This window comes from Thunnus albacares, chromosome 6 (assembly GCF_914725855.1).
Source record: "Thunnus albacares chromosome 6, fThuAlb1.1, whole genome shotgun sequence".
Taxonomy (NCBI): domain Eukaryota; kingdom Metazoa; phylum Chordata; class Actinopteri; order Scombriformes; family Scombridae; genus Thunnus; species Thunnus albacares.
The window spans coordinates 4,329,135-4,351,869 of NC_058111.1; the positions used below are offsets into that span (position 1 = coordinate 4,329,135).

The window sequence follows — 22,735 nt, forward strand, 5'->3', positions numbered from 1 at the left end:
TTCAGGCACACCCCTAATACAGGCACTACATGTTTAGCATACCTCACAGTATATTGTTCTTTTCAGGATAAGTAAGGCTTCACACATCTTATATATAGAGTAACCTGTGTTGTAGTAGAGGTAGAGGTGTAGAGGTGAACCAGCACAATAACACGGATTTTCACAGGAGTTTACTTTTAACCCTTTTTGCTGAGAAATATATCCAAGAGATCTAAAGAAAACCAGAAGATCCAAGGCTATAATGTGAAAAACCTTCTAACAAAATGTAGTCCAGCAACTCCAGACGGCTGAATACATTTTCACCTGCAAATCAATAAAAAGCACACTTACTGTTCTGTGTTACAATCAGCTGCACCAGTGATAGTCTTTACCTTTGGAAAGCAAAATGTACAAGCCTTTGATTCCTAAAAAAAAAAAAACGCCTCTTAATTCAAGGTTGCCTGACAAAAGCAGTATGTTTAATTTAATTTGAGTGTTTATAGAGGAATAACCTCCACACTGCAGGTTAAATTCATCTATCAGAGGGGGCGGTTGCATACTGTGCTTACCCAGACATCTCTGCTGTCACTGTGAGTTTGTCTCTGCCTCTGCAGAAATAGCAGTGTCATTAAACAGCATGACACCTGCTGTAGGTCAGGTGAATTAGTCTATTAGAAATTGGTTGAATGCAAGTTAAATTGCTTGTTTTTCATCCGTATGTGCACAGGTTTTCAATGTACAGCAAATGTCTGAACCGATAGAGTTTCTTCCATTTTTTTCTCGTTAAAGGTTGAATAATAAATGAATAAATACAAAAGTGCAGACTTGAACTCGAGCCTCATGTCTGAGTCTGTTATTTGTTTACATTTCCATGAATCTGCACGATAGAAACTCATCCTCCATTAGCTACTAGCAGTTCCTGTTTGCACTAGGGATATGCAGAAAGCCCAGTATTTGTATATGTATTTGTTGAGGCAGCAAAATTATTTGTATTTGTATTTGAATAAAGGTGGAAAGAGGCTTAAAAATCCTGTTTTTTGTTTTTATTACGCTTTTAATTTTAGAAAATTAAAGTGTTACAATAAGTGTTCATAAATAAACTACCCTATGAAGGAGGTCCCCACACCGGGTCTTGAACTGGAGTCTTCCAGATCATAGACGACTGAGCTAAAACTTTACTCTTCGCCTCATTGCAGACAGACCTCTAACTAACAAATACTTCTTTTTAAATATTTGTATGGAACAAATATTTGTAAAAAACCCATTATTTGTACTTTGTTGAATAATGTATTTGTATTTGGGCACACCCCTAGTTTGCACTTTAACCATGAATTTACAGACAACAATCAGAGATGTTGGAGAGATTGCTATCACTGAAAAGAGTTAACTTGTGGCACTTCTATATATTTGTGCGCTTCAATTTGACAGACTTTAAAAAGAGGTTCTTATGACCATTTTGAGGTAACATGCTCAAGGTGCTTCGCTCTACCATTTATTTGTGACAGCTTGAGTTGTGAGAATTCACACTGTTGCACTCATTATGGGTTTATCTGAATGTCAGCAGCACAGTTATTAAATGTGAAATGGAAATTCAGGTGACACAGATGGTGTTTTTTTTTTTCATTTTTGAACAACTCTTCAAATCGTACATGTTTCTTTCTACAAATTGACTGAATTGAAAATGTATTTTACCACGTTGAATTGGTTAAACTTTCTTTTCACATTTCAAAGCAGAGAGTGCAGAGGCGTGTTAATATTTGCTGGCTGAACACACAGATGTAACAAACAAGCCCAGAGAAACAGACAGAGATCATGTCAAAGCATACAAGAGCTTAACCAACTAATTAATTAGACTAATACAGCCATGTTGTCTGTGCCAGCTGCGCTGTGCTGAGGTGTGTGTCTGTCAGCTTGTGGTACTTCATCACTGTTATTGTCACATGTCAGTGTGCTGATGCCAGACGTGTCAGTTAGTGTTTAAAGCCAATTAACAGTGTCAGACGTGATCGGCAGCAGCTGGACAAACAGTGAAGCTGACATTATGTTGCCTTTCAGCCAGAGAGACAAATGTACATGTCAAGCCTTGAGCTTGTTTAGCTGTTAGCTTCTAATGTGATACACTATTGATCGTTGCAGGGAGGTGTCTGTCCCTAAAGGAAGGTCAAAGGTCAGAAGAGCTCTCTGGGAGCTTTTGTCCAGTTGAATATGTCAATAAGATATCAATAATTCAGGTGTCAATGTGTGTTGTAGAGCAGATTAAGTGACTGGTTGCAGAAAGTTTTGGGAATCTGACGAACATTTTTTTTTCATTTTTACACAATTAACAGAAAAATAAATTGGATTAACTGGTAATGAAAGTAATCATTAGTTGCACGCATAATGTGATGTATACTTATTTAAAAGATCTATTTATGTTACAATTACAATTCTTATACTATTGATTACATTACAATAATAATACAATTATTGGTATAATGATGCTTCAAAATATATTGCAATACAAAGAAAAGCAGTAGTTTAGGTACAGTATCTGAGGAGCAGATAGAAGCAGTAAAAAATGTCAACGCTGTGAAATTAACATACAGAATCTGCATAGGTGCAGTATATTATTTATATTCACTTTAATTACATTGTTAGATGCATTTATATTTATATTCTACTGGTCCTAGTTTTATTTCAGGTTTACATTTGGACTAACCTTTTAGATGATCATTTATGATTGTTATTTGTGTTTATTTACTTGTTTGATGTGACTTGGCTGCTCTACACTTTCAGCTGTTAGGTTATGAGTTGTATTTGTGAATTATTGCAGCAGATATTACAGGCGTTTTTCCAGAGTCTATTGGCAGATGAAGCGACAGGCTTTATCTATTCTTTTCTTCTTCCTCTGCGTTCACTGAACCTTCAGGACAGCGTGGAGCCAGGTACACCCACATGTTAACTTCCAAGACAGAGTTTACAAACTGTTTTGGTCATGAAATCCATATTGTTTATTTGTACAATATCAAATTAAGAGTTAAATGTCAAAAGTTACTGTAAAATTATCAAAACAAGGACTTAAGACTTTACTTTACTTCAATATGAATCTACAGATGTGCTTGTAGAGACCTTGCAGAACGTTTTTCTACACATTAATGAGCCTTATTTGTTTGTTGATGGCTAAGCTCACATATTTTGTGTTCCTATGGCATGTTGGTTGTGTGCATCCTCAGATATTAACGGTAAACATCTGCGAGATGCAATCAAGCCAATGAATGACGGGCTCAGAACTTTAGAAATGAAGCAAAGTCAGTAACAGACTCTGAACAAACCACAATAACAATGGAGGGAAGTCCTGAAGAGAAGCTAATAGAGCTTGTCGTCACTGCTGCTTTTTCTTTGCCATGATCATTGCACTTGCAGAACTGGAAGTTCAAGGAAGGTGGGGGGTGATTCAGCCCTGATCTACCCCCTACTAGTAGATATAATTCTGAATACACATACGGGGACACACTTCTTGGATCTGACAGTTGTATGACACAAAACAGGTGCTCTCGATTATCAATCAAGTAAATTAAATTGATTTTAGCATTTTTTTGTGATTAAATTCAGCAGTTGACTGAATATTTACTGGGTGGCTGCCAATACATGCATACATTTTATGCATGCACACATTTCCATTAGAAAGCAATACTAGTAGTGTGTGTGTGTGTGTGTGTGAACTTGACTACTAATTGAGTTGTTGTAAGTGATCCGCTGACAGAGAGGAAGCTCGGTAAGATTCGTTCAGGGAGCTCCAGTAGACACTTGACCCAGTGCTTCTAGCTAGCTAGCATCGTCTGGCAGCTAGCTAGTCAGCTGGGTCAATACTTATTTGGCTGTTAATTCTCTGTCTGCGGTCCAAAAGCTGCCTGCTCCTATTACTGCTATTCAAAGGCTGTATTCACTCCCCTTCTCTTTTTGTAGGCCAAGACGCAGTCACAGCTCTGGCACTGTCCTGACTCCTCGCTGCTTCTTTCCAAACTCCTCTAATTCTATCCTCTCTTCTGCTCTCATGTCCTCTCTTTTCCTCCTCCTCCTCCTCCTCCTCCTCCTCCTCCTCATCATCAGTCTTACAGCAGCCTGTGCCAGATACTTGAAGCATTGAAATTTGCATGTTTCTTTTGCAGCTCCAGCAAAACATACATCGGCCTTGTTGAGACGATCAATATTTGCGCTCGGCTTTATTCATCACAGCCTGCAGCTGATAAACACTGTCTCATAATAAGTCAGTGTTTTTCTCACCAGATTGACCTCTGACTCACGTTTGTTGTACTTTTCCTGTTTCCTCTGAACTTCTTCTTTTCCCTCCTCACTAATTTTTAAGAGGACATTAAAATTTGAGAAAGTAGAGACATTAAAATGTGCAGTGACTCCTCCTGTTTCCTACTTAATAGTCAGTCGGTCTGATGTCAAGACACAGCAAATATACAGACATTTGCAAAATGCTAATAACTAAAGTTACTAATGTGATGATTTTCAGGTCAAAACACGTCTAGAGATATAGGTTTAAACCAGTTTGTGACTCACATATATTATTAGATTTGAGTCACAGATCTAAACATGCAAATTTTTGTAACATAAATGCATGACAAAGTTTGTAAAACTCAGAAGAAGAAGAAGCCATTTTTACTTCTACTTCTTGTCCAAAACAAAGAAACAACATACATGACAAAAATACTACTTATTGTGCAGTGGACAAAATACTTTTAATTTGAAAGTTTAGTTTGAAAGGAAAAATCTTTGAGAATTCTGGGAATTCGGACAAATTTCCACAAATTCAGAAAAAAAAAAAAACGTTAGGGAAATCCTACATTTGTTTCTTGGGTCAATTTCAAACCTGTAGTTAGGTCTATTTGGTCTGGACCAAGTGAAAAAAATTTTTTTTGTCACCATTAGTTCTTATGAGGAAGTGCCGGAATACAAAACGCACTTTTAATTCCTTTTCAATAAAATACTGTCATTAAAATGCTGTTGAAACAATGCTTATATGTCATGTAACAGCTAAAAAAAACACATTTTGCCATGTTTTAACCTAAACATCTACTTGTCAATTAGCCTTCCACTTACCAAACCAACAAGTCCTCCATATTGAATGACAAAATACATCATTTCATCAGGACCATCCATCCGCCCCGACCTCCCTCCTATGAGGACTTGGTCGCTATGAAATCAATCACCTGATTTCCACCTTTGTGAGAGGTCCTCTCATTCTTCTTGGGAGGACAGTCTCTACCAAATCAGTATTTTCAATCTGTGCATATTTTAAAGCTGGGTTTGCCTTTCGTTCCATCGTTTCAGTCTCCAGTCTTCTCTTTCCATGAGCTCAAAAAAGCAAACATGGTCTGAGAAATTAATTTCTTGAGGGCAGATTTTGTCTCACTACAGAAGAAACCCTGGCACAGTACAGCTCAACTCTTCACCCATCACTTCCTGCTCTCCCTCCTCCTCTTAATGATATCAATTTGCTGCTCCTCTGCTCTGATGCACTGCACCTTTTTAATCCCTGAACATCTGAGTCTTTGCTTAATGATTCCTAATTCCATCCCACTGTAACATACAGAGAGAGATGATGTGTGCCTAATGTTGATTTGTCATAGGAAGGGAATCAGAGTTATGTAAGAGGGCCTTATATATACTTTAAAGCTTTATGAAAGTAACATAGGACCTGGAAATATCTACATACCCGTTTATCCTGTCTGATCATGTGATCATTCATGTTAACGGACTCTGTTCCTGCCTTGTTGCAGCCTGATGAGTTGATGAGTAAATGTTCATCATCGCAAACAGGAAAAGCAAAATATTAAAATAATGACGTCTTCAATGTCTTGTTTTTGTCCAACCAACAACAGAGTCACAGTTCATTCATCTTTTCATTCAGTCATTGACTCATCAACTGCTCTGTCATTTCAGATTCAGTCACTCCCATCTACCCTGCAGTAACCTCAGCTCTTCCCGTCTTTCCCTCACACCCACCGGCTCACCTGTTCCCCATTCCCCTCATTAGCTCCATAGTATATATACCTGTCCTCTTCCACTTGCCCTCTGCCAGAGTGTCTATTGTAGATGCAGAGTAAGGGTCTCTGGCACAACTTCACCTACTTCCAAGGTGCACGGAGAAGGGAAAGAAGTCTAGGGAGATGAGAACTCCAGCAACACTTGTCTTCATACTACAAGTGTTGCTGGAGTTCTCATCTCTCTAGATATTATTAGTTGACCGATGCGTTTCGGCTTGTGGCCTTCATCAGGGTCATCATAAAACACATTACAAACAACATATAAATAAAGTAAGTTCGGTATGAAAAAAGGTAAAAAAAAGTTTAAAAAATTAAAAAAATATAAAAGGCAACCAATCATATACATCCAGACACATATCAGCCAATGGGGCATCTACAAAGATGGGTTGGATATATGGTCATGTGGCTTCAGGCCAATCGTTGTCCAAGATTAACAGAGGCAAGGGGACTGTCCAAGAAGGGACATGGGTGACACTGTATTTGGTCCATTAACTAGAAAGGTGTGACTAGGGGGTGGTACTTGGGTTTTTGTTAATCCAAAAATGTGCCTATTAGGTATGGCACACATTAGAATAACTTTGATTTGTCATTTGTTACTTTGTTATTATCTTAATCAAAGTTATTCTAATGTATGCCATATCTAATAGGCACATATTTGGATTAACAAAAACCCAAGTACCATCCCCTAGTCGTACCTTTCTAGTTAATGGACCAAATACGGTGTCACCCATGTCCCTTCTTGGACACTCCCCAGATTGTCTATTGAGAAATACCAGCTGTAGTGTTTCAACCTTAATTTTTTTATATACTGCCTGTTTTTGCCGCCCATTTTTTGACCTCCTGCATGTTTTTGGACTCTGCCTTTTGCCTGCCTCTTTTTGCCAGGTGTTTTGGCCCGCCTGTTACTGACCTCTGCCTACCTGCTGACTTTGTCCCTCATCTTTCCCCCATACCTGCTCTTGCCTGCATTACCTTAATAAAGGTGAACTGTTTTACCACAGTGTCTCTGAGTGCTGCACCTCTGTGTTTCTGAGCCACGACAAACCCAAAGACACATTTTTACCTTTTTTTGCTTGTTTAAACTGTAAAGATTAATTGATTATCAAAACTGCCAATCGATGAATAGACAAATTATTTACTGCCTAGTGTCAGAGTGATGTCAGAGAGTATTACAGCCTATCAGAGCTAAATGTGAAACATGGCTGTAAACGGGCAGAGAGATAGAAATGACGACAGCAGCTATCAGCAGGCAGAGAGACTTTGATTACCACCCAGCTCCAGTCTTCACCTCGGACGAATGACTGATTCACTGACTGTTTTCCTGGCTGAGTAAAAGACTGTCTGCATGTACTTCATAGGTTTCACATCACCACTACACTGTACAAACATCTCTTATACATATGCACACACATCTGAATGCAGTTTTCTGACTCTGTCGTGCCAATAACTAAAAATTCTACTGCAAGTTACCCACCAAATGTGGCCTTGACTGAATATATTAGGCCTGTGTTATATACAGTATATCTCCCTGTGTCTCCATCTGAAATTCATGTATATATTTCACAAGGGTTCCTTGGTTTTGCCTCAGAGATTTTTTTCCCCTCTCCTGGGCAGAGTATTATAGAGGCTGCTGTGGAAATTATTAATGAAAGCTTTGAAAGCATTTTGGGAGGCGCATCTCAGAATGGAGAGTCAGAGGGGGGAGAAAGCTCTGAAGTGAGTCAGTAAGTTTGAGTCAGTATGTTGAGTCAGTTTATTCAGCGTGAGTCTGCATGAAATCCACAGATGTTAGGGTTAAATTTCTTAATCACATGACGTCCCTGAGTAATTGTAGTCCATTGAGAATATGGCAACAAACATTCACTAATGAGCTCAGTAAACTTAGAATATGCAATGCTGCTGGAAAGTTTGTGAACCCCTTTAGAATTTTTTCTCTATTTCTGCATAAATATGACTAAAACATGATCAGATTTTCTCCTAAAACTAGATAAAAGGGAACCCAATTAAACAAATGAGGGAAAAAACATTAAACTTATTCATTTATTTATTGAGGAAAATTACCCAATTTCACATATTTGTGTGAGGCAAAAGTATGTGAACCTTTGCCTTCAGTAACTGCTGTGACCCTCTTTTGTAGCAATAATTTCAACCAAATGTTTCCAGTAACTGTTTATCAGCCCTGCATATCGGCTTAGAGGAATGTTAACCCATTCCTCTTTACAGAACAGTCTCAACTCAGGGATGTTGGTGGGCTTCTTTGCATGAACTACCCACTTCAGGTCCTTCCACAGCATCTCTATTGGACTTGTGAATTTAAGGTCATTGCCTTTCTGCATGAGTCACAGATGGATACCTTGACATTCTCCTGTAGAATTTGCTGGTACAACTCAGAACTCATAGCTACATCAATGATTGCAAGACATTCTGGTCCAGAGGTAGCAAAGCAGGCCCAAACCATGATACTACCACCACCATGTTTCACAGATGGGTTAAGGTTCTTATGCTGGAATGCAGTGTTTGCTCATCGCCAAACATAACGCTTCTCATTCGAGCCGAAAAGGTTGAGTTTGGTCTCATCCACAGAACATTTTTCCAATCACCTTCTGGTTTATCCAGGTGGTCTTGAGCAAACCATAGACGAGCAGCAATGTTCTTTTTGGAGAGAATCTGCTTTTTTCCTTGCAACTCTGCCCTGCACACCATTGACCCTTTCCAGCCTAGTGAGTATCAACAACTCTTTTTCTAAGGTCCTCAGAAATCTCCTTTGAGCCATGACACACTTCCACAAACCTGTGTTGTGAAGCTCCGACTTTGATAGTGAAGACCCAGATTCCTCCTCTTTAAATAAGGCAGGGCCTCCCAGACTCACACTTGATTGTCATCCCATTGATTGAAACAGCCAACTCTAATTTCCCCTTCAAATGAACTGATAATCCTAGAGGTTCTCATGCTTTTGCCACACACAAATACGTAACATTGGATCATTTTCCTCAATAATATAAACTAACAAGTGTCAATTTTTTGTCTTATTTGTTTAAGTGATGTATCGTTATAGGACTTGTACATAAATCTGATCATGTTTTCAGTCATATTTATGCAGAAATAGAGAAAATTCTGAAGGGTTCACAAACTTTCAAGCAGTACTGTACATGTGAGCCATACCATGAGCACTTAATTACCTGCCTATCGTAATCTGAAAAAGATCAAATAAACCCATTGATTAATAGTGAAAATAAGTAATTGCATTGCGTAATATGGATAAAAAGATAAAAAGATATAAAACAGAAGCAGATGACTATAGAAAGAGGCAGTACACAAAGTTCAAAAGTAATAAAAGATCAAACAATGAAAGCAACACAATCGTATAATTAAATGTGACATTTAAAAATGTTAAGTAGGCTGGAGTGGGTATGAGAAAGAACTGGATTACTGACATTTATGCTTTTATGCTTTTATTGCTTTTAGTTTATGTCTAAAGATGAGGAAACTATTAAGATGAATAAATAAAGCAATGCATTAATATAAATAAATGAACAAAAGCATTCTCCTTCATAAGGTCAACGTGGCTCTGACCTAACACGTAAAATGTTTTAGGTTCTGATGTTTAATTTATTTCTTAGATGAAAAGGCTCATTGCTGCCCCTCATCAGGCCACAGTGACACATTAGTGGCCTGATAGACTGTCAGGATCTTTACAATATTACAACATTTTCTCTTATCTAACACCACTATAGTTTAAGTTTGGGTACAAAGTGAATGATAAGGGAAAGATTGTGGTCATAGTTAAAAGAAACCAGTGTTGACTGTCCTCCTTCCTCTGCGGACTTTGTAGCTCTGTAACAACGTCACACAACAGTATTTCCTCCTCTTCTCCCGACGTAAAAGTCCTCTTTGGTCTTTGTCACTTGAACGTAAGCCTACTTCATTATTGTTTTGTTATTGTTATCGACTTTTGCTGAAACAACTGATGCTGTCATTTTTTTTATGTTTTTGAAGAACAGTGATGTGGAATCAGGTTATTTGTTGACATCCTGCAGGAGTGACAACTCCATTTTAGGGCTGTAACTAAAGATAATTTACATTTTAAAATTAACTGTATGTTATTTTAGATTCTTTAACTGATCATTTACTCTATAAAATGTCAGATATTTGTGAAAATACCCTTCACAAGTTCAGTGGGTGTCTCTAAATCACTTGTTTTAGTCTGTCAAACTGTGCAAAACCCCAAAGATATTAAATTTACAATCATATATAACAGAAATGAGACATAATTAGTTAATTGATTAAATGCATTCTGCTGCTCTGTTGAATCAGTTTACTGGTCAGCCAGACCTTAAAGCCTGGACCAACTAATCACATCGTTATATATTACACAGCAATCTAGAGCGAGAGATTTATTGATTCAATAAAACAATATTTTTAGGGCTATTGTATCGGATTGTATTCTACACATATGCAAAGTCTCTTGCTGACAACTGGACTGTGGATTAGAGCGTCTCATTAGACTACTTTTTAAACTCCCTCAACAGCTTGAGTCAATAAACATTTATTCATATTCAATAGGCAGCTGCCAAATCATTTTCCACAAAAGCTAAAATCATTATTTTTTGCAGGAAAAATGACTGGACTCATTACAATTAGCTCAGAGATAATATATTGAAACAGCACAGTACCCATTGTGATTCACAATCCCTCCTAATCCAAAACCTCCCTACAGCAGCAGTACGTGCCAGGCCAGCCCCTTTATTTCTGTCCAATAATAAACGGCCCAACAGCACCGCCGTCCCAGAAGCCCCTGTGGTTGCCATGGTAGTTAATAAGGCTTGTTATGATCAAAGGCACAAAGAAGATTGTTGACTCTCCAGGGGAGGCGAGTAGAGCCCAGAGGAATGCAATTAAGGCTGAGGCAGGGATCCTCCGCATACCTGATGTTACGCTAACAAGTGCGGATGGAGCTACAGGACTCGCAGCAGCTTCGGAAGGACTGTGTGCAGGAATGTGTGTTCATGGGCCCGTGTGTGTGTTCCAGAGAGGGAGTTAAACAAGCTGTATGTGAATGTAAAAGAGAGCGGTTTGTGTATTTGCAAAACAAGCCCCAAATGAACACAGGATTACAGCAGGTGTATGCATCCGTCTTCAATTCTATGTGTGTGTGCATGTGCGTGTGTGTGTAAACCGAAAGCAATGGGTAGGCACAGAGGGAGATGAAATGGATAATGGGTGCTCACTGAAGGCAAAAAGCTCACCTCTAATAACACAGACTGATGGTTACAATTACTATAATCACTAATAGATTTAGTGTAACTGCCATTTTAATGTGATTTTTTATGGATTGCAGAAATAACTTGGAACCAAAGTGAGCACATTTAATTTAATTACATACAGAGTTCAATTACTGGTTTTGTGTGCAGTTCCTCCGAGGCAGCAGGGACATCCATTAGAGCACATGTTTGCGTAACAGTGTTTTTGCAGCTCTGCATTCTATGTCGTGTGATTTCTGGTCTCAGGAATAATAAGAGAGGAGGTATCATACAGTAGCACTTTTTCAAATAAAGTTACAATGTGAGTGACATAGCATCAACGGGGACATATTCTGCACATTTCCAGCTCTATATTTATATTCTGGGGCTCTACTGGAATATCTTTGCATGATTTACAGTTCAAAAAACTCCTACTGTTTTAGCTCCTGTCTCTTTAAGACCCCCCTCCGGCTCTGGAGGCTACATCAACAAACAGTAGTTGTGGGATTTCACTTCTTTTTCTTGTTCTTTACTCAAAATGGAAATTTCTCACATACATCCGTACATGTTGGAGCTTGAAGTCGATCTGAAATATACATGGCTTTCAGGGAGCATTTTTATATACGTTTACGTTAAGTTTTGGAACTTTGACTATATTTAACATAGGCATCCAACATTATAATAGTATAAAAATAACAGAAAATCACAAGAAGCATGATACGTCCCCTTTAGAGCAGTGGTTTCCAACCAAGGGGTCCCATGGTGAATCCATAAAGGATGTAACCCATGATAACATTAATTTACTGATCATGTTAAATCAAGACATTGAGGCAATCTTTATAGTCTGATGAGTTCTCACTGTCAGTCCAGCTGCTACTATTTGTCTAGATTGATTTTTTCCCCCCTCCTCCTGTTCCAGTTCCCCACTTGGTGATGGCATTTCCTACCTACCAGGTTTCATCTACGTTGGGTCTGCTGGGTTCTGTTATGTAAAACCCGTAGGGGGGGGGGGGGGGGGGGGGGGTTGGGGGTTTCTTATTCCAAAACCAACATGTCTTTGTACCTGAAATGATGAAAAGGTCATTTCCAAAACTTCATATGACCTTTGTCTGATCTACTATCTCTATGGTTACAGTCTGGTGAAGTTTAATCTTTCTCTAACCTTAAGCAAGTAGCTTTAGTTGCTTCAAGTCCTGCTCAAAAGAAACCAAAGTTGCAGTTGTTTTCTGAGACTGACCTTTCAAGAAAAGAAAGCATCAGTTGTTTCAGCAAATGTGTTCAAGTGACAAAGTCCTCTAGCGGCTGAAGAAAATAAGATTTGTGTACATTGGGAGCAAAGGAGGAAATGATTGTTTTAAAGCCAAAATCAGCCTAGATGGGTGGGTCAACAAAATGTCAGACACAGGACACCAGTTTTCACCTCCTGATTCCTACAAAACCAGTAAACACTGGTTTATTTTTACCATATACACAATCTTTCACCAACCATAATCAAGTAATGTTCTGTTGGTTAAGATCCCCTAACACTTTGTCCTCATGCCTTAAACCTAAAGAAATAGACAAAGGATGTATTTGTTGTTTAATTTGGGGGACTGCGTTGTATTTCTCTGGTGAGGATTGAAGACCAACCTTGAAAGGAGCAACACGCTGATCTACAGCAGCATTAAACATTAACAGAATGCAGAAATAAAGCAAATAAACACCAACAGACACTGACACACACACAGGCAATAACACTGACTTACCATCTTAATGTTCACAGAAGTGCATTGACAGTAATTGTGTTTCATGTCTACAGGAGAATAATCAGCACTATCGGGACCACTAGAGAGAAACTTTAAAATACTAAATGTAACATTGCCATCACCTTAATGGAATTAAAGAAAAGACCCATCAGGTTTAGTATGTGTGAGTCACTTCTAGTTCATGACACTTCTACTGCCTGCGGTGAGCACGTCTACACTTTCCTTTAGAGCAGTAATTATGTATTCATACTATGTATCAATGAAGCACAAAGCTCACAACACCTTTCTGATATGAGAAGGCAAGTATGCAATATGTTGTTAACAGTAAGAACTCATACTTTGTCTTTGAAAAATCAAAATTCATGAAAAACTGATTCCAGCATTTTTAAAAATCAGTGACAATCAAAACTCAAAGCTTTAAAATGATTTCCACTTCTGAAGTCTGAAGACCACATCAGTGGTTCATTCAAATTGACCCATGACTCTACTGGAAGGCGTTGGGGAAGACAATTACAAATGAACACAGCAGCCACAATAGAAACACTGGTTGATTTTTTTGGGATTGTGAACTCAAGCCAGTTTGTCAAAAACTATACACTAAATCTACTTTTTTGAGTTAGTATATTCTATGTACAGTCTTTATATCCCCATGGTCCCTGTCTGTAGTGTGGATTGAAGAGACAGTTATTTGCCCTTTTCCAGAGGAAATCAAGTAATTCTGTCATGTAGACCAAATAGAGAAAATATGAATGCCTTGTACTGCATCCCCCATGTATAAGCCCAAGTCATGTTCAACACCCACCCTACTACAGTTGCAATTACTACTACTTCTAGTACTAAGCTTGTAGTTCACGGTGATGTATAAACATATAACCATCCATCATCTCCTCTGCATCTGCTGAAGCCTTGCAATACCTCTGAACCTCTGCAGTGGCAGACAGTGAAGGTGGGAGACTAGTGGAGTTTGAAGTCACTGTCACTGTTTTCTATGGTGGATGCTAACGGAGACGCTTTTGGTATGCAAGTGAAATGTGAACCACTGAGCTGCCAATATAGAAGTTAAAATAAGAGTTACATATATAACAGCAGCTGTATTATCTTGGCATTATCACTGTTGAATTGTGTTGGGATGTTATGTTGCTCTTATAGATACGGTAGTAACGATAGTACAACAATAGTAAAAGAAAAGCAGGGTTGTCTTGCATTTGAAGCATAGGCGTGACAGTAAATTTCACATAAAGTTGTATAGAATTATTGGTGGTATTTTGTTTGTACTCTGCTTCTCAATCTTCAAGACCAAAGACCAAATTCTGATGTTCATATTTTAGGCTTGTTAAACCTCGAAAGAGCATAAACCGCTGTGCCGTATCTTGGCAACTAAAAAAGCCTTAAACTAGACTTCCTCAAAGTCTAGTTTGAGGCCTGTAGCAACATGTACCTGTAGCAACATGCTCACAGAATGCAGCCCCTAAGATTTTTTGAGACAGTGCCGTTGCTGGTCTGAATGTGGCCTTGAACATGCATATTAATGAAATTTACATCACTTCTTCTTGTTAACATCGATATAATGACTCTAAAAAAGTGCTTTGAACCTCTTTGGGAGAGAGATGGTAATAAACAGGCGGACTGAATGACGGAGTGACGGTTACAGAAACAGAAGGACAAGGACGGAGACATAACAAGGGTGATAGGAAGCGAGAGAGAGAAACCAGAGGTGGTGTGACAGAGCGTCAGTCGGACGTTTCATGTATGTGTGTTGCCAGTTTGGAAAGCTCGGCAGGATAATTGGTGTCAGAGTCTAGCTGAAGAGCCTGTCATCGCTCGGCTCTGCGGGCTGACTGACTGTCTCCAAGAACAAAAGGTGGATGAAGATAGTGATAAAGACCTGAAGACAGTCTTGAATAATGACACAGTCAGAGCATGGTCTAATCTTTTTACCAGGCAGTGAGAGGAAGTCAGGATTGTCTAAAGTCAGTTTTTTTCTATTTTTAGCTGCCAAAGTTGATAAAGGAGTGGTGGCCTGTAGTCAAACTATCTCTCTCCTCAAGAAATTCTAAGAAGCTAGAGACAAAAAAACAGCCCAGTTCAGCAGATATTTTACAATAGCAGTTGGTCACCAGGGGAAAGTGAAGTGAATTGCTCACAGTAACAAACCCACAGAGAATTACCACCAACTCTGCAGCTCTACAGAGCTTTTTTAGTTCCTTTTAGCTGACAGTTGTGTGTTGGCACAATGGCACATTAATGGTTGAGCCTCTGTGCTTTCATCAAACTTGTTTCTAGCAGCAACAAAGCAAGAGACTAACTGATGAAGCAGGTAAAGAGACAAATATATTTTCTCAGGAAATGGGTAGAAACCAAACCAGAGCTAAAAGGAGAGTGAATATTGGACTTATATTTATAAAATAACCAAAAAAAATGCATCTTCTAAAGGATGATAATGTCGCTTCATCATTGCTAGATGTGTATCTAGTTGTTACAACTATTTGCAAATATTTTAGCCACAAAGACTTAACTCTTAGTCACTCTTAGTCAATCAGTGAGCTTCAGAGGTGCTGACATGTGGATTTTACCTTTAGACAGAGCCATGCAAGCTTTTTCCCCTTGTTTTCAGTCTTTATGCTAAGCTAAGCTAACCAGCTGCTGGAACTAGTGGTTTCAATCTTCTCATTTAACTCTCTGCAGGAAAGCAAATATGTGTATTTCTCAAAATACTGAACTATTCCTTTGGTTGAGGACAGAACTGAAAGGCAAGGGTTATTAGATCACATTTTAACATCAGTGTAAATTTTTTTTGCTGGTCTTATTACTCACTACAACTACTCTACTTACTTCCTTACAGTCTCCGTAAAAACCCCTTTCAGTCCAGTCCAAGCTGTTTTTGGTCCACAGTGTTTGAGCAGTGGATGTTGGGCCTCCACTGACAGGTTTGGGTCTTTAAACATAACACATAACTTCAGAGAAAAGTCTACCCCCCTCCACCCCCCACCCCACACAAGGTGAACACACACCATCTGCCATGAGGCTTGTGTGGCGAGCTGCACACAGGGATTGATTTAGTTTGAACTAACTTCAAAGACCATACAACAAACTTTAAGGACTTAAAGTAAATCCACTGGAATCCATTCAAGAGAACAGTACTGGGACTGTCTTATTGGAACTTAATCAAATATCTTATGAAGGGAGAATATTGAAAGTTTGAAGTTTTCTTTCAAGTGTCCCTTCAGTAGGAAAACTGGTCTACCCACTTTCTACCCACAAGACAGGAGGGGAGAAACATTTGTTTCATTTTTTCTATAATTAATCAATCAATATTTGCACGAGTGAGGAGATTAAAAAACGGCCTCACTTGCAACTGAACAACAAACATCAGATTATTACAACACAGTCGTCAACAAAGAGGCGATGAAAGAGCCTGATGTTAACTCATATTGATCTCTTATTGATCAAGTGTGTCCAAAGTGTTTTTTTTCTTTTGTCCACTTTCACCTCCATCCTCTCATTTATCAATGTATTTATCAATATTGACTTTTAAAGGTCTGAAATTGACCCAAATCAAGAGAAATCTGATTCCTGAATTTCAGCAGTTGAGCCAAAAAAATGACAAGTTCTTAAAAACTGCCCCATAAAGAACTGAAAAACAAAGACAAAAAGCAGAAAAGAAAAAACACTTGTATATTATTCTATGATTCTCTCAATGGTGGAAATGACGTGTAGAGGCAGGACCCCTTCACAGCTCCAACAACAGTCTGTTGGTATCAAACTCTCCTTACATACTGTAACTGGTGTGGTGTCGTATACCATCTGTGTGTTTCCACTTGCAAGAATCAGTTTCCCACTTTGTTATAAATAGCATTAATGTTAGTTAATCATGATTTCCAACCTGTGGGAGGCAAATCCACAGCAACCGTGTCTCCCAGAAATGATGTTCATATACTACTAAACTTCAACAGCAAAATATGTTTTGCAGGTTCTCTCAAAACAGTGTGAAAATGTTTTTTGCAAGTTGCAAAAATGTTGATACTTTTAATAAAGACAACTTTTATTTCCCTTTCTGCCAAAATATCAAATCTTGAGGTACAATAGGCCATCCTCTAACTTTTTTATTGTTATACTGTTTTCAGACTCTGACAGTACTTGGCTCAGGTTAGAGAAAGATCATGGTCTCAGTTTAATACAGAAACAGTCTTCAGTGACTTGAAGCGCAAAGTGTTTATTAACATTTAACCATGAACACAATCTTTCACTAACCTTAACTAAAGTGCTTTTGTTACCTGAAGCTAAACACAGTCAGGATTATGGATGCAAACTTCAGTGTCTGGTAACAGAGTCCTGCATGTAATATTTAAATGTAGCAAAACATATTTGGAGTTGCCAACATAACATATTTGGGACAGTTTAGTATATAAATGTAATTTCAAGGAGACAGTGTTGGTCCACAGCTGTGTCTCTTGCCCATTTAAAAAGGGTCACATTGTCATTTCATTATTTCCAAAAGCATCCTCCAAGTGGTCATCCTTAGAGAGGAGTGGAATATTCTGATATTTAAATGGTAAATGGACTGTACTTGTATAGCGCCTTTCTAGTCTTCCGACCACTCAAAGCGCTTTTTTACACTACAAATCACATTCACCCATTCATTTGCTGAATGGGTACAAGGGCCACCATGCAAGGTCCCAACCTGCCCATCAGAGGAAACTAACCATTAACACACTGATGGCACAGCAAGCAGGACCAATTTGGGGTTAAGTATCTTGCCCAAGAACACATCGACATACAGACTGGAGGAGCAGGGAATCGAACAGCTGATCTTCCAATTAGTGGACAACTCGCTCTACCTCCTGAGCCACAGCAGATATTTACATTTGACATTTTGTCATTCGGCAGATGCTTTTATCCAAAGTGACTGCAAGCGAGACAAGACAATCAAGTGTCCCAAGAGACACTGTCTCTTTGTGATTTTGTTTGTATGTTTGGTAGGGGATCAGCTACCTCAAAGATTAGACAGGTTTGCTATTGTTTATTTCATTAGATCTATTTACGTTTTCACTGTTTCTATTTCCTCACCCAGTGTCGTTACTCTATGTAAAGCCCAATGAAAGGTTACTGTCATAAAGGATTGTATGAATAAATAAACTTATGAGACACAAGTAGAACCAAATGAGGTACTTGCATACAGTATTGGTGCAATGAAGGATCATCCATCTCTTTTATGTTTAATTCCCTCCCTCTGGTCCCACTATGCAACCTCACAGTGTATTAATTGTTTCTCCTTCTTCTCTGCTGCATCTTTAATAAAGATGCTCAAGGACCAGATCAGTCTGCCTGCATGTTTTTTGCTCACATATCAAGGGTTTTTCTTGTTTCAGTGAGGTTTGCTTGTTTTTCACCAATTTTATAATGACGCTTCTATTTTCAAACAGATGATGCATCGAAACAACTTTATGGGTCAATTGTGAAAATTCTCCTGAAGGTTGCATCGAAACAGGAACTGCATTCTTGAAAACATCGGTCGCACAGGCGCCAATCAAGGTGAAGGAGAAAATGGAGAAAGTATATGACAATTCAGCATCTGGTGGCTTCAGGCAAACAAACAGAAAAACTGGAGGAGAAAAGTGTATTATTCTGTCTCAAAGTCAGAGCCCCATGTACCTCAACACAATGATGCCTTTATTCTTCATGACACATTCTCATGACCTCCTGCATCACCACTGCTCTGTTTTTATATGACTGATGGAGGCCACTCTGCTCAGAATCTCTACAGGTTATGAGCATATAAATATATAAGCTAGAACACAGACATACACTTGTGTTAAGCACACATAAAACAAAGTATTTGAAGTGTTAAGCACGTATAAATATACAATATACATACTGTGTTGAGTGGATTGTACAAGCAGACATGCACCGAGTATACTGGCTCTTACAAAGTCAAGCACAGGGTTGCAAACTTTGTGTGGAGGACACTACAACTATCTATTATTGTTGCTCATATAAACAGCAGAGTGTTTGAGGTTTTATTACAGACGGAGAGAGCAGAGGAGAAGATGAGGTGAAGAACCGGTGGTCAGGTCCTTCAGCCATATTGTATATAAAAAAGGAAATAGTCATGTTTTATTGGAGGATGTTTATAGTTAGTGCAAGGTTAGGGTTGTCTAAGAACACAAGGACATTTTGAACGAGGTGACAAACTACCAGCCATCAAACTGGAGGAATAAACCTCCATTTCCCTGTTCTGAACATCATGTGATTGAAAGCACTGATCAGCTTTAACCAGTGACAACACAAGAAGAAAACTGTTTAAAATTAAACTTTTAGGCCAGTTGGTATTCAACATGAGTCACAGTACTGAGGCTTAAACAAAGCTATAATGCAAGTGCTCAACATCAGTGGAGCTTACTGTAATGATGCCAAAATATCAAATTGGAAGTGATTTGTGAGCATTCAGAGGCGACACATTTTCAGGCTGAGAAGAACAGAATCTGAATCATTTAACTGCATTAATCCATATGCTTGCATTGGTTCCTGGTTTCAACAAGAACTAAAAATACATTGCTCGTACTCTCTGCTTTGTACTTTAACACTACTGTATATTTTTAATTGTCTTGGTTTTTGGTAAAATAAGGTTGATGATGATGAATTTTGTCACACTGAAGACAAGGAGCTGGTCTTCTGGTGTTGGTTAACGCCACTGTATCAAACAGTCTAAACACATTAAATGCAGAGTTGAGGTGTTCTTGTTAAAACAGCAGGGACAGTAGCTCATTAATACTGTAATAATAACATTAATCATAGTCCCTAACATGGCGCCATATGTACACAGATGTGTCTGACATGCCTGAATGAGAACATTATCTCATCACGGCAGCATCACAGTCTGCTGACACACTGATGGGCTACAACGTTCACTGTTGGGACACATATTATGAAATCCCAGCATCCTACAGGACCAGTGCATTCTTGTGAGCCTGAACTCCTGCCACCAGTAGAGGACTGGTTGTGCTGGGTTGCATGCTGTAAACCTCCTCTGGATTGTGTCTAAAGCTAAACAGAAGCCTACGAACCAAGACACCGCAATCATATTGGCTATTTCCACTAACATACAGATGATATTTAGTCCTAACTGTCCGAGAGAAGCATTAACCGAGTAACGTCACGTGCCTAACCAACCTTCCAAATCCTTCAATGTTCAGGTACCAGAACAGAAACATCCACCAAATGCATTTCCTGCACTAATTTATGTTGCATTTGGGCACAAAGGAAAGACAGTAAGGAAAACAAGACAAATATGGATGAAAATGTGGGTTATGAGATGTGGGCAGTGGGTAGGTTTTAAGGTTTTAAAGCATTTTATTGAGTCTGAGCCCAATATCAAATCTTAATCCTTTAGATTTCACCATAAAGTTTGCCATTCGACAATGTTTGCCTTATGAGCCTGTCTTATGATTTACTAATTCTTAAAAAAAAAGAGAGAGAAGAAACAATATAGAGATTTGTTATATTCAGACTTTAATAAATCCGGGTATTTTTACCAAGGAACCAGATCCAAAATGAAACCTACTGAACCCAAACTGCAGCCCAGACTGTAAACTCTGCAGAGTAGATAAACATCAGCTAAGCACAGAAAACGAATAAACCGCTTACTTTCACACCTCAACACACCTTACTTACACATATAAAGCATGTGGGATTCAGGAAGTTATGAAAATTGTCCGATGCAGACCTCCATATTCCTATGTCAGAAAGATTTAATCTCCTAGCTGACTCCCAACAACTGGCAAATACTGGAAACTCTGACTTGATCTGATTGTGAAGCCCAAATCGGGTTTTTTTTTTTTTACTACAAATACAGCACCATTAATCAGCTGATGCAGGTTAAACAGTTTCAACAGAGATGCAGAGGAAGTCCTGTCCTCCTTATCTGTGATCTGTTTAAATCCCAGAGCGGACGAGCGCAGATGAATGACTGCAGTTTCACTTACAGATAATGAATGAATGCGGTTGATCCATTGTGATCAGATAGAGGACGTTCTGTCATTACTACAGTCCCACTTCCAGATAATGTCCACTCTAATCTGATAGAGTATAGACGTCCATTATTCAGACAGTCAGTGGTCAGCAAGCTAGATAAGTGGAAGCTTTATTAGAGGATGGGTGGGCCACAACTGTATGTGTGTGTGTGAGATTTTACTGTTTTTTTAACATATGTTTCATTGTGAAAATGTAAATTTGCTTGTGTTCGTTGTATTAAACAGTCCCTCGCTTGTTTGACCACAAAGCTCTTGTCTGTATGATCCCATAATGCATCTGTCTCTTCAATAATATCAGACATTTGACTCTTCCCCTTCTATACATACTTACAGCAGTTCATGCTCATTCAATCCATTAAATCTGTAATCCATTCATTCGGTTTTTTTTTATCCTTTAGTCCACATGTCCATTTGTACATACCTTTTAATATTCATTCACCCACATCATCTATCCTCCCATGTACAGATGTGACCAAAGCTTGTATGTTTCACCAGAGGTTGCTCAGAGTTCAAACAGAGTTCAGTCTCTTTAGAGAGACGGTCAGGTACAACAAAGCAGAAAAGGTCAACGGTTCTGTGGGTTTAAGTTTGGGTTCACAAATGTCAGAAATGTTCATCACTTACCTTTCTGTCATCTGGTGGCCAGATCAATCCTTCCTGAGAGCTGCAACGAGAAAAAAAAAGGGGTTTTTTTGTTAATTATTGTTGTAAAAAGTGGAAATTATTACTGCAACTGTATTATTTAAAGAGGTACTGCGCACTAAAATGTGTTTTTTGAGCTGTAAACTAAATTGGATGACTGTACTAATGACTGTAATATTGACATTGACACCAAATTTATAAAAATATGCATTTCATGTGTTGAAAATGACTCAACGTGTCATTTTCTGTTAATAATCAGCCCTGACAAGGTGGGGCCAATGCTGACATAGAGTTGACTGTTCAGGAGTTCTTTACATCAATATTTCAATAAATTTATATAAATGGTAGAATGTTTACGCCCACGTCCCCCAGCCCTGCACGCATTTTCAAATATATACTGATCGAGACAGTTTTAACTTCAGCAGCTAACGGCGGCGCTGGCCTACTTGACAAGGTCTCTCCGTCTGCGACTGTCCGCAGTGGGAAGAGCTGCTGGCAGCCGCAAAAACAACAGACACCCTCCACGCATCTCGCCCTGCAGCTCTTCAACTCTCCGGCTGTCTGTTCCTGCGGTTATCAAATGAGTAAAATCTCGTTTTAATATGTTAAACCGCAGTATGACCGGAACTCCGCTGAAACTGTCGTAACAGCTTTGGTTACACTGTGATTTAACGTTTTAAAACAAGATTTTACCAGCTGATAACTGCAGGAACAGACGGCCCGAGAGTTAAAGAGCTACAGGACGAAATGTGGAATGACTTCTGGCTCATTTAAATGCTGCTGCACTGTTTTATTATTATTATATGTCACTGAGCAACTCCTGCCCTCCTGCCTCACACCACCATGCTAGCCAAAATTATGCAGTGGGTGGAGTTAGGCTCAGACCTGGGGGGTGCAGTTACACTTTAATGTCATGAATAGCAATAACATACAGACTGTAGGGGGAATTCTTGTCGCTCTTGCCTTCCTACAGAACCATTTTCATAAATCATCAAAACAAAAATGTTTTCTTCTACCTCGCCAACAAGCTGATGTCGGCTCGTCACATATAGTCTCGGTTGCCA

General features: G+C 38.8%; 1 long non-coding RNA gene across 1 annotated transcript in view; it reads right to left on the reverse strand.

The window, feature by feature from the left end:
- LOC122984075 overlaps positions 1 to 21,702 on the reverse strand; it is a 137,074-nt gene extending 115,372 nt beyond the window's left edge. The window contains exon 1 of the long non-coding RNA XR_006403818.1: positions 21,654 to 21,702. This is a non-coding gene — a long non-coding RNA (uncharacterized LOC122984075). The remainder of the gene's footprint in view (positions 1 to 21,653) is intronic.
- Positions 21,703 to 22,735: the final 1,033 nt, after the last annotated feature.